The 13,362-nt window shown below is 42.1% G+C and overlaps 1 protein-coding gene and 1 non-coding gene across 2 annotated transcripts in view; both read right to left on the bottom strand.

Moving 5' to 3' along the window:
• The window catches only part of LOC124798754, a 557,216-nt gene that overhangs the window by 204,045 nt on the left and 339,809 nt on the right, over window positions 1–13,362 (bottom strand). The window lies entirely within an intron of this gene.
• Trnat-ugu lies at window positions 7,925–7,999 on the bottom strand. Its single transcript has one exon. It is a non-coding gene; the product is annotated as a tRNA-Thr (tRNA).

Raw genomic sequence — 13,362 nt, 5'->3', positions numbered from 1 at the left:
ACTGGTAGAAGCCAACCTCGGGGAAGATCGGTTTGGATTCCGTAGAAATGCTGGAACACGTGAGGCAATACTGACCCTACGACTTATCTTAGAAGAGACATTAAGGAAAGCCAAACCTACGTTTCTAGCATTTGTACGCTTAGAGAAAGCTTTTGACAATGTTGACTGGAATACTCTCTTTCAAATTCTGAAGGTAGCATGGGTAAAATAGAGGGAGCGAAAGGCTATTTACAATTTGTACAGAAAGCAGATGGCAGTTATAAGAGTTGAGGGGCATGAACGGGAAGCACTGGTTGGGAAGGGAGTGAGACAGGGTTGTAGCCTCTCCCCAATGTTATTCAATCTGTATAGTGAGCAAGCAGTAAAGGAAACAAAATCAAAATTTTGAGTAGGTATTAAAATCCGTGGAGAACAAATAAAACTTTTGAGATTTGCCGATGACATTGTAATTCTGTCAGAGACAGCAAAGGACTTGGAAAAGCAGTTGAACGGAATGGACAGTGTCTTGAAAGGAGGATATAAGGTGAACATCAAGAAAAGCAAAACGAGGATGATGAAATGTAGTGGAATTAAGTCGGGTGATGCTGAGGGAATTAGATTAGGAAATGAGACACTTAAAGTAGGAGTTTTGCTACTTGGGGATCAAAATAACTGATGATGGTCGAATTAGAGAGGATATAAAATGTAGACTGGCAATGGCAAGGAAAGCGTTTCTGAAGAAGAGAGCAGGCCGGGGTAGCCGAGCGGTTCTAGGCACTACAGTCTGGAACCGCGAGACCGCAACGGTCGCAGATTCGAATCCTGCCTCGGGCGTGGATGTGTGTGATGTCCTTAGGTTAGCTAGGTTTAAATAGTTCTACGTTCTAGGGGACTGATGACCTCAGACGTTAAGTCCCATAGTGCTCAGAGCCATTTGAACCATCTGAAGAAGAGAAATTTGTTAACATCGAGTATAGATTTAAGTGTAAGGAAGTCGTTCTGGAAGTATTTGTATGGAGTGTGGCCATGTATGGAAGTGAAACGCGGACGATATATAGTTTGGACAAGAAGAGAATAGAAGCTTTCGAAATGAGGTGCTACAGAAGAATGCTGAATATGAGATGGGTAGATCACATAACTAATGAGGAGGTATGGAATAGGTTTGGGGAGAAGTTTTTGGCACAACTTAACTAGAAGAAGGGATCGGTTGGGACGATATGTTCTGAGGCATCAAGGGATCACCAATTTAGTACTGGAGGGCAGTGTGGAGGGTAAAAATCGTAGAGGGAGAGTAAGAGATGAATACACTAAGCAGATTCAGAAAGATGTAGGTTGCAGTAGGTACTGGGAGATGAAGAAGCTTGCACAGGATAGAAGGATAGAGTAGCATGGATAGCTGCATCAAACCAGTCTCACGACTGAAGACCACAACAACAGCAACAACAACGAATAGCCGAGCAGAAAAAAAAAAAAAAACGAAATATCAATTTGCGATAGCAGCAGCGCTAATTTTTTGGTTTTCAAATAAACCTTTCTTTTTTAAGAAAGTAGTAATTTTTATTTGTAAAATTTGCATTGTTTTCACATATTGCATTATTATAGGGAATGGGAAAAGGACTCAAAACTATTTTAATAACAATATCGACGGAAACGAGCTAGAAATGCATGGTATAAGAATTTATACAGCACTGCTGAGACAATAATGTGTCTGCTCCCGTATGTCGTGGCTTACGGCACGTGTGTACGTGCAGAATGCCACACTTGCCCGCGCCTCGTCTATACCGTAGTTTCTAGCTGTCCTCGCAGGACAGAATGGCACCAAGCCCAGGCTGGAAATTTTTCTTACGAAGTGAAATAGTAATGAACTGTAGTGCTTCATTTGCTTTAAGAGAGGAAAGATTTGTCTGCCATTTCTATGAAATAATAAAAGATGGCCGCGAGGGATTAGCCGAGCGGTGTAAGGCGCTGCAGTCATGGACTGTGCGACTGGTCCCGGCGGAGGTTGGAGTCCTCCCTCGGGCATGGGCGTGTGTGTTTGTCCTTGGGATAATTTAGGTTAAGTAGTGTGTAAGCTTAGGGACTGATGACCTTAGCATTGAAGCCCCTTAAGATTTCGCACACATTTGTTTGAATAAGTGATGAAGGAAATAATGGCAGCAGTAATAAATTAAAAACTTAACAATTCACTCATAGTACACAATAAAAACAAAAAGTCGCAGATCCGCTGCCTGTGTCTACATATTGTACCTTTATCTACTTGTAACCCTTGGGAACGGACAAATTAACACAAAAAACAAGAGTTCTTGAAACTTAGTTTTTACACTTTAGGACTGACTATTCGTGATGCCCAAATAGTGGTATAATCCCCAATTATAACATGATTTTTGACCAGCGCACAAGGACACAGTTGTGCTACCCTGAGGTAACAAAACTCCTGAGAAACACCCTTTCGGTCTCCGTTCGCTGCTGTTCTTGGTGGGCACCACTTCGTGACCAGCACCGTAAAACTCTAGTTGTTGTACGAACATCCCTGACAGTTGTAGTGAGCTGGGCACAGCAGCTGCGCGCGCTTACTGCAACCAATCACGTTAACGACTTTATAAACGTCGTTTCCATGACAACGCCTCAGACTTACCAGTGCTATAGAGACGGCAGCTGTTTTCGCCTGCAACTGTCGTAGTTGAGAGCTGACAACAGGGGTTGTTACGCCGACTCTTTTATAGTGCGGTAGTTGCCGCCTTTTTCGCGATGTTTGTGTTTGTTTCCACCATCTGGGAAGCAGTCTTGCCGTTCAGTTACCATTCAGCTTTACCCAAGACGTTTGCAGTAGAATGCTTGCAGCACATCCACCCGCGACCAAGCTGCAGTTTCACATTTGCACAGCATTTGCTGTAAGACAAGACACCCAGTGCCTCGACGGTCCACGGAGGAAAAGACTATAAGCTGAGGTCAATTTAATATAATAGTAGGTTCAAATGGCTCTAAGCACTATGGGACCTAACATCTGAGGTCATCAGTCCCCTAGACTTAGAACTTCTTGAACCTGACTAACCTAAGGACATCACACACATCCATGCCCGAGGCAGGATTCGTACCTGCGACCGTAGCAGCAGCGCGCTTCTGGACTGAAGCGCCTAGAACCGTTCGGCCACAACGGCCGGCTATAATGGTAGGAGAAGCAGTGACAAGCAGAGTTCCTTTAATTCTTGCAATTCAGTTTCGACATGTTCTAAATATATACAATACCAGAAGTAGGCTCCAAAAGGCAGAGTTACTAAACAGAGCCTTCCGATATGCCTTCACTAAAGAAGACGAAGCAAATATTCTGAAATTCTAATCAAGAATAGCTGCCAACTTGGGTAACCTAGAAGCAGATATCCTCGGAGTACTGAAGCAACTAAATTCGCTAAATATAAGCAAGTCTTCTGGTCCAGGCTGTATAGGAGTTAGGTTCCTTCCAGAGTATGCTGATACAGTAGCTCCTTACTGAACAATCATATACAACCATTTCAAAAAACTGTGAAGTTGCACAGGTCTCACCAATATTCAAGAAAGGCAGTAGGAGTAATACACATAATTACAGGCCTATATCATTAACGCCGATATGCATCAGGAATCTGGAACATATATAGTGTTCAAACATTATGAATTACCTCGAAGAGAACGGTCTATTGACACGCAGTCAACACGGGTTTAGAGAACGTCGTTCTTGTGAAACACAGCTAGATCTTTACACACACGAAGTATTGAGAGCTATTGACAAGGGATTTCAAATTGATTCTGAGTTTCTAGATTTCGAGAAGGCTTTTGACACTGCACTACACAAGCGGCTTGTACTGAAATTGCGTGCTTGTGGAATATCGGCTCACTTTTGTGAGTGGATTCGTTATCTCCTATCAGAGAGGTCACAGTTCGTTGTAACTGACGGAAAGTCATCAAGTGAAATGGAATTGATTTCTGGCGTTCCCGAAGATAGTGTTATGGCCCTCTACTATTCGTTATTTATGTAAATGATTTAGGAGACAATCTGAGGAGCCGTATTAGGTTGTTTGCAGATGATGCTTTCGTTTATTGTCTGCCAAAATTATCAGGAGATCAAAATAAATTGCAAAACGATTTTTCAAAAATATCTGTATGGTGCGAAAGTTGGCAATTGACCCGAATCAACGAAAAGTGTGAGGTTATCCACGTGAGTGCTGAAAGGAATACATTGAACTTCGGTTACACGATAAATCAGTCAAATCTAAAGGTCGTAAATTCAAGTAGGAATTACGATTACGAACAACTTAAATTGGAAATAAATCGAAAATGTTGGGGAGGAAGGCAAACCAAAGACTGCGTTTTATTGGCAGGACGCTTAAAAATTATAACAGATATACTAATGAGACTGCCTACGCTCCTATCGTCCGTCCTCTTCTGCAGTCCTGCTGCGTGGTGTGGGATCCTTACTAGATAGGATTAACGGAGTACATCGAGAAAGTTGAAAGAAGAGCAGCACGTTTTGTATTATCGATAAATAGGGGAGAGAGTGTCGCAGACTTGATACAGGATTTGGGGTGGACATCATTGAAAGAAAGGCGTTTTCGTTGCCGCGAAATCTTCTCGCAGAATTTCAGTCACCAACCTTCTCCTCCGAATGCGAAAATATTTTGTTGACACCGAAATACATAAGGAGAAACGATCACCACCATAAAATAAGGGAAATCAGGGCTGGCACGGAAATGTGAAGGTGTTCGTTTTTTTACGCACGCTGTTCGAGATTGGAATAGTAGAGAATTATTCTGAAGGAGGTTCGATGAACCCTTTGCGAGGCAGTTAAGTGTGATCTGCAAAGTATTCATGCGGACGTAGACACAGATGAGATTGCGGGGCGAGAGAGAGCTTGGACACAGCTTGAGATTTCCCAAGCAGCAACCTAAGCTGTTGGACTCCTTCAGTGCTGCTCAACACAGCGCTAACCACGACGGTTACAATGGCCTTCAGGCGCTGGCTGCGCTGGCTGGGACAGCACGCACCACCGCCGCGTGTTTACCCACAGTCCAGATGTGCTCGGAGTGATCCGCTGCCTGCAGACCCACCGTACTGCCGCCTACCACGGACTGCCTGGGCACCCAGCCAAGGCACTCACTCATCCGCCCACACTCACGCCGCCTGACTGTCACGCAGCACTTCCAGAGAGAGTAATTGATGTCTACCAATCTCTGCACTGATGCCAATTGCTGGACTTGTAATTATCTCTGAGTGAATCCGGTGTGGCCCTGCTATTAATAGCGCCAGCACGGAGGGAGACGTCAACTTAAGTACTCCCCAACCATCATTTATATGATTGTCCATCTTGATATCGAACGAACTGGAACAAACAGAAACGTCCGACCAATGTCGACCGGCTTAAAACGTTGCCGGTTAATAGTCGAAAGAATTGCACCAACAAAAGCTATTGCAATGTACTGGTGTCCATAATTAAAGTTCCAGTTTCAAAAACTGTAGAAAGAGAACCTTTGCTCAGAATGACGTCAAATTTGAACAGTGTAATAGTGACGCGAGGGCAAACGTCATGGAACACAAAAAAATTAGCGAAAATTTTACCAACAGATGTAATCATAACGTACATGGCATTGGCTATAAATAACAGATTAATCACAATGGAACGACTATGGTTTGAGTTGCACATTAGGCTATCCATACTGTTCAGTGTGCGTGACTGCGCAAGATCTGGAGTCAACAGTTGTGGCACTAAAATTACCAAATATGCAGCAAGCAGTCGCAAAATCATGTTTTATTTATTCATTCGATTTGCAAAAGTGAATAAATAAAACATGATTTTGCGACTGTTTTATTTATTCATTCGATTTGCAAAAGTGAATAAATAAAACATGATTTGGCGACTGGTTGCTGAATATTTGATAATTTTATGGTTTATGGTCGCTGCACGACTTCGGAACCACATGAAGCCTACCATTCATAAGTTGTGGCACTGTTACTTAGGTAAGCCCGCCCACCAAGCAACACAGTACAACATCAGGTGGGAAAAATTGGTTTGTAATTGTCCTGAGACCGAAATCAGCATAAAAAGCAAAATGACACAGTTATTTAATTGCCATGGTGCCAAAAACTGCAAAAAAGGGAAAATGACATCGGTTTCTGTTATGAGAGTGGCGCAAGACATGTTCGCTATGCTAGCCACTGTTTTCTGCCAAAAGTTGAAATCGAGAAGTAGCACGTTCCTCGCCAGATCGTAGTGTCTTGGGGGTCACGTTCAGAGTGCGTTGCGCAATGCGTACCTTCAGTTCGCTTATGTTGTTAGTGTGGTGTCACCGCCAGACACCACACTTGCTAGGTGGTAGCCTTTAAATCGGCCGCGGTCCGTTAGTATACGTCGGACCCGCATGTTGCCACTATCAGTGATTGCAGACCGAGCGCCGCCACACGGCAGGTCTACAGAGACTTCCTAGCACTCGCCCCAGTTGTACAGCCGACTTTGCTAGCTATGCTTCACTGACAAAATACGCTCTCATTTGCCGAGACGATAGTTAGCACAGCCTTCAGCTACGTCATTTGCTACGACCTAGCAAGGCGCCATTACCAGTTACTATTGATACTGTAATCATGTACCGTCAAGAGCGACGCTCATCATTAATGGATTAAAGTTAAGTATTCCACCAGCTACGTCCGTTTTTCTAAAGTATAATTTCCTTGTCCTGTTCCAGACCTCACGCCAGCCTGCGTGAGCTAAAACGCGTGCCTTTCGGCTTCCTCTAGTATACCGGTGTTGGCTCTCCTGCCAACCCACAACACTTAGAGCGCTGGAAACAACATCTTTAGTATAATCCCACAGCCAGAAGTCACACGGACTAAGATCAGGTGGAATGAAAGGTTTTAGAGAAATGTCGGATGACAATTCTAGCATTTCCGAAATGCCTCTGCAGCAGGCGCTTCACTGGCTGTGCAGTGAGTGGAGGAAAGGATGTGTGTGATGTCCTTAGGTTAGTTAGATTTAAGTAGTTCTAAGTTCTAGGAGACTGATGACCTCAGAAGTTAAGTCCAATAGTGCTCAGAGCCATTTGAACCATTTGAGCGGAGGAGCGTCATCTTGCATAAAAATGATCCTGCCCTCACATCCATGCTGCTGAAGGGTTGTTATGACGCTGGTGCGCAAAAGGCTCTGATAGTGTTTACCAGTGACGCTGCAGCTAACACGACACGCATAACTCAACTCCTCGAAAAAATACGGCCCTACCACAAACGATGCCGTCAATCCGCATCACACAGTCATCTCTGCGGAATGGTGGTATCGGTTGATGTACGCGCGGATTTTCCGTTGCCCATATTTTACAGTTCTGCGTACTGACATGTCCTTGGAGACAGAAATTGGATTCGCCTGTGCACAGAAAGTTCCATGACTATTCAATGTCCAATTCCACGCGAGCGATAAATTCCGGAGCGAACGTTTGTCTTGTTGGCGGGTCAGCAGGAAGCAGCTCCTGAACATGGGTGATTTTGTATGGGTAGCAATGGGAGATGTTTCGTATCATTTTATACACCGTGCTCGCAGACACGTCCAACATGGGGCAGTTCCCGTGCACTGCATATTCGCACACCAACGCTCGACCCTTCGTACATTGCTGTGGCCACTTGCTCGACAGATGTCGAATCAACTGCTTTCCTCCCTCTGCCACATTGCACTTCAAAAGAACCTGTCTTTTCGAATTTTGTAATTATTTTCTCCAGACCTTTAGCAGACATCGGACCAGTGCCTGCATTCATATTCTTGACTGCCCGCAGCTCCTGCAAGGCTAATGGCGCAGAACTGCCGTTGTTATAAAAGAGCTTCACCAGCAGCGTGCATCCTTCATGGAGACAGTTACGATGCGAAATTAGAATTATATTTATACCGTCAATTGCTGACGGGCGTTGATATAGATCAACGGGGACGGGTGAAAATGTGTGTCCCGACCGGGACTCGAACCCGGGATCTCCTGCTTACATGGCAGACGCTCTATCCATCTGAGCCACCGAGGGCACAGGGGATAGTGTGACTGCAGGGACTATTTCGCGCACGCCTCCCGCGAGATCCACATTCTCGCCTTGTATGTCCACACACTACATTCGTGGTGTCCCACCCTAACACACTCATTACTCGTGGAAGACACTCTTACCAAGTCCCGTGATAGTTCAGGGAATATGTTGTAAGTAGGCTGTTTAGGTTTTTTTATTGGTAACGCCACCTCTGCATCAAAATCACTGGCTGTGCTGTGTGCAGTCTGTGGCTGCTTTGCATTGTTGTAATACTCGCCATTGTAGTGTTAGGCAGCTGGCTGTGAACAGCGCGTAGCGTTGGGCAGTTGGAGGTGAGCCGCCAGCAGTGGTGGATGTGGGGAGAGAGATGGCGGAGTTTTGAAATTTGTCATGAACTGCTATATTTATATATGATGATATCAAGGTAAATACATTGTTTGTTCTCTATTAATATCTTTCATTTGCTAACTATCCCTATCAGTAGTTAGTGCCTTCCATAGTTTGAATCTTTTATTTAGCTGGCAGTAGTGGCGCTCGCTGTATTGCAGTAGCTTGAGCAGCGAAGATTTTTGTGAGGTAAGTGATTTGTGAAAGGTATAGTTTAATGTTAGTCAGGGCCATTCTTTTGCAGGGAATTTTGAAAGTCAGATTGCGTTGCGCTAACAAAATATTGTGTGTCAGTTTAAGGACAGTCGTGTAAGAATTGTTGAAAGGGGACGTTTCATATGTCGACCCTTAGCCGAGGATACCTCACTAGAATCTTCTGATTTTTTTTTCTTGTAGTTTGTGTAATTGGTGTAGCTATTGTTTATTGGTAGCGCGTAATCATAGAGAGAATTTCCTTTGTAGTTGTAGTTTTTCATTGTTATACAGTAAAACAGTTGTGGCATGCATGTAGATTTGCACCAAGTATTTCGCAGCTGCGCTGGCAATTAAGTAGACATTATTTCCATTGCTATGTTATTTTATTTTGCTCTTCAAATTGCGCTTTTCTGTGTTATCGTGTGAAATACTGTGACAATAATGGCGTGTGAAAAACGTACTACTAGGCTCCAAAGTAAACTGAGAAATGACAGTGAGGACGAAAGCAGTGTGTTAGCGCCGCAGAGTAATGAATTAACTAATGTTCAAAGTAGTAATTTGGTAATTGCGCATAGGGAAATGGAGCGGGCGGCAAACAATGGTGTAGACAGTGAAACAGGTAGTGAACAAAAGCTTGAAAAGTTAGACACAATGGAACAACACCAGAGACAAACACAGCAACAGTTAGCCACAGTGGAACAAAATCTCAAAAAGTTAGACACAATGGAACAGAATCAGAGACAAACACAGCAAAAGTTAGACACAGTGGAACAAAATCTTAAAAAGTTAGACTCATTGGAACAAACTCTTGAACAAACACGTGAAGATTTAACTACTGAGTTACATAACATTGAATCGAAATGTCAAAAAGTCTGTAATGACGTAAAAACTCAAATTTGTGAGCATTTTGAACCTATTTTTTCGCGGCATGAAAATGCATTACAGAATCACGAAGCAGCCATAAAAGAACTGCAAACTATTGTTCATGAAAATCATGAGACCTTGCAAGCTAAATTTGACTCAGTTGCATCTACCGATTCGGTTACGCAACTTGCAAAAACTCAGGAAAACTTAAAGGACACAGTAGATACTCTAAAACTTGGTTCAGAAAAACACACTGAGGAAATAAGTACACTATCGGATAAAGTAGCCGAACTTTCAGATCAGTTCACTAACTTATCTACAAAGGTAGATGATGATCTGAATGACACAACACCTGTAGCCTTCACAGACACAGAAGAGTATGAACAAATTAGGAAATTCAAACAAAATCAGAATCAAATTAATACGCAACACCAAAGAGAAATCCGGGAAGTACAAGATCAGCTGACACAGGTAATACAAGAATTACGTATTTCAGAGGACACTCGCGCCCCAACACGGGAAGAGAGACTTAGAAACACGGAAAAGCCGCAAAATAATAACACAGGGCATTTCGGAAGTTATGAAAGAAATTGGCAATGTGCACCGAATTTTGAGATGGAACGGCCGACACGACCTAACAATGACCGATATGCGACTCGCCGACATGACGATTTTGACTATAAGCTGTTCATTACTACACGTAAATTCAAAACATTTAAGAATTCTGCCAACGACATTCATCCACAAGCATGGCTCCATCAATTCTCTCATTGTTTTCCTCCCAACTTGTCATTGGAGCACAGATTAGAATTTATGTGTGGCTACTTGGAGAATGAACCAGCTGTAAGAATGCGATCGGTCATTCACGATTGCCACAGTGAAGGAGAGTTTTACCATGCCTTCCTCTCAGCATATTGGTCTCAAGCCACACAAGACCGAGTAAAACATGGTATCATAATGATGAAACATTTCGAACAATCTGAATTCTCCAGTCTTGTGAAATATTTTGAAGATATGTTGCACAAGAATCAGTACCTGTCAAACCCATACAGCCCCTCAGAACTCATCCGCATTTGCTTAATCAAATTACCTGAACATTTACGACATATTATTTTGGCAGGACGTTGCAAAGACGACATTGAAGCTTTTCAGGGACTCCTACAAGAATTAGAAATTGACACAGACCGTCGCCGGATGCGAAAACAGGAAAACAATCACTACAGGTCACATACGTCACAATTCCGTGATGACAGAAACAATAACTGGACACGAAAAGGCTATTCTTACAACGCAAATCGTGACCAAAACAGACACCACCCATATGACAACCGCTGGCAGAGTAATAATAGCTACAGAGAAAGATCGCATTTCCGTAGTAATGACTATCACAGAGACAATCAGAGAAACAGACAATATGGGAACCAAAACAATTATTATCAAGGGAGGCAGAATAACTTCAGACGCAACAGTTCGGCGCACAGTTACGATTCAGGGAGAAACTCTCCACCACGTGACGGACAAGGAAGAAACTACGGAATCTACCGACATGACGACAGACGATATATTCGTAACGACAGACCTGAATTGCATCAGAACTGGCGGGATTCAAACAGAGCAGGGCACTTTCGACAACGTGAATTTGTAGAAGCTAGGTCTCCTAATTCCAATAACGACGCGCGCCAACAAAGGAACAGACAATGACTCGCACCGCAGGCAGCCACCTGCGCCGGCTGGCTCAGAGAAAAATAACACAGACGCTAACCTTGAGAAAAGATTTAGTATTCCTTACCGACGTAAAAAAACATGACAACTGCTTTTCAGTTGAAACTCTGTGCACTAGGAAGAGTAAAGGTTTACACCACATTTCACATGTAAAACCGTTTATTGAAAGATAATCTGCTTTTTAACTTTGTCTTTGCCATATAACTTTTCACTTTACATTACTAGTATGCTTTGTCAGACTTAGAATCTGTTAATATGCAACAATGTTTGAAGTTAAATATCCAGTCAAGAACCAAGAGAACTTATTTAAACAGAAATTAAGAATGCATTGTTATAGTGAACTGACGACACATCGTTATTGTGTGTGTACATTCTTGTTTGTTAGTGGCACGATTACGTAACGACCATAAGGCTCACATACTTAAAACATATACTGGTACTGCTAATGAGATTTTAATGCAACATTTTGGTTTACTTGAAAATATATTCTGGATTTAAAGTACTTTCTGTGAGATACCAGATGACACAGTGGTTAGTTTATGTGACAGCTACACGATTTTATCACGACGCTACTAATGAGTGACAATATACAATGTTGCTTTTGCGGTGTTTCTGTTTTATATCTGCACAGTTTTTCTGTTTTATTCTGGAAAGTAAAACATGTTTTAGTAGTAACTTTTGTAGTATAGCTACAATGAGACAGGGTTTTCCGTAGCACAACAATACGTTACAGCACAGTACGTTCTTCACCACAACAATAAGCGTAATAACTAAAATATCTATACGCAAAGCATTTCACTTTTGTTTATCATGAGGTAAGTACATTGACTTCTGCAAAACTTAGCTTTCGGAAGACGATAACTGCGACACTTCCACAGAGATTATGTTACAAGACGCACAGTTTAGCGCTGCAGTACACGTATTTGAGTGATCAATTTTATACTTAAAACATTTATTTTTAAAGATTTTTGAATTACAAAGAAAGTTTTCCGTGATATATTTCATTCCATTGGTGTAATCTGTAACACCTGAGGGTATAATTACATTAATCCTCAGGGGGGTACACGCCTACTTTGTGTACCATGTGTTTGGCAAGCACAAGGAACCCTAGCTAATATGGTATTTGCTTATACAACTTTACACATCGGTACCATATTTCTCTAACACACAAATTACACAGCTATCTGATCATTTAACTGAGAGAGACAAACATTTATTTTACTATATCAGTGACAGATGTTTACGTAATTACACAGTTGGATAACTTCACACTTATGAAACTGTATTTTGTCTGTACTTTGTAAACTGTTCATATTTTTTCGGAATCATTGTGATACTATGAGAGCTTTGAATGATGTATTTGGTATGAGATCATGATTTTTAAAGTACGTTTGAGGCAGCTGACACTTTTGACATGAGCAGAGAATTTTTTTAGGCTTAGAAATTACTGGAGGAAGTTACGACGATTTTGAGATTTGACTGAAGTGTTATGATGTTATTATTACGACGACGATGTGTATTATGTTGTTGAGGAATGTTTATTATGCTACGTATTTCTCATGATGAAATATTGAAGAAGTGTCGACGAATATGTATATGTATAATGAGGTAAGGAATAATGAGTAGTGTTTAGGGACTCTGATTTATGAAAAGGATGTTAGAAACCAAGAAACGTACTTTAAGAGTTATGAAATGTGTGTGTATATGCGTGACTGTATCACAATACTGACGAATATTTTATTTGGACACTTATATTTTTAGGATTTTCTTTCTACAGATTTGCAACGCTAATTCTTGACCTGTGAAATATTTTTATGTGAGACTGTCACTGTAGCGGAAACTGGTGTCGTAAATATTTCCGTAAGAAAGTTAAGTGACCACCTGCACGTAATGCGTTGTGGGCACGCAGCTGTGTCAAACACCTGGAGAACAAGCCATTAGGGTGTGCCTTTCCGGAAGCACAGGTAGAAAAAAAAAAAGAGAAAAAAAGGCAGGCCTTTATCCTCGCCATTGACATTCCTTTGGAGAAAATATTGCAAATGCGACACCCTCATTACTTCCATTAACCTTGCTATTGACATTCCTTTGTAGAAAGCATCGCAAATATTACACGCTCATTACCTGAAAACATATGATTACTCGTACTTTGTGCTAATTACTGCAATGCTTATGAATTGATGGGAAATATTCGTACATCTG

Source organism: Schistocerca piceifrons, chromosome 5 (genome assembly GCF_021461385.2).
Source record: "Schistocerca piceifrons isolate TAMUIC-IGC-003096 chromosome 5, iqSchPice1.1, whole genome shotgun sequence".
Taxonomy (NCBI): Eukaryota; Metazoa; Arthropoda; class Insecta; order Orthoptera; family Acrididae; genus Schistocerca; species Schistocerca piceifrons.
Note: the sequence above shows the minus strand (reverse complement) of the source record. Positions and strands in the feature narration are given on the sequence as shown.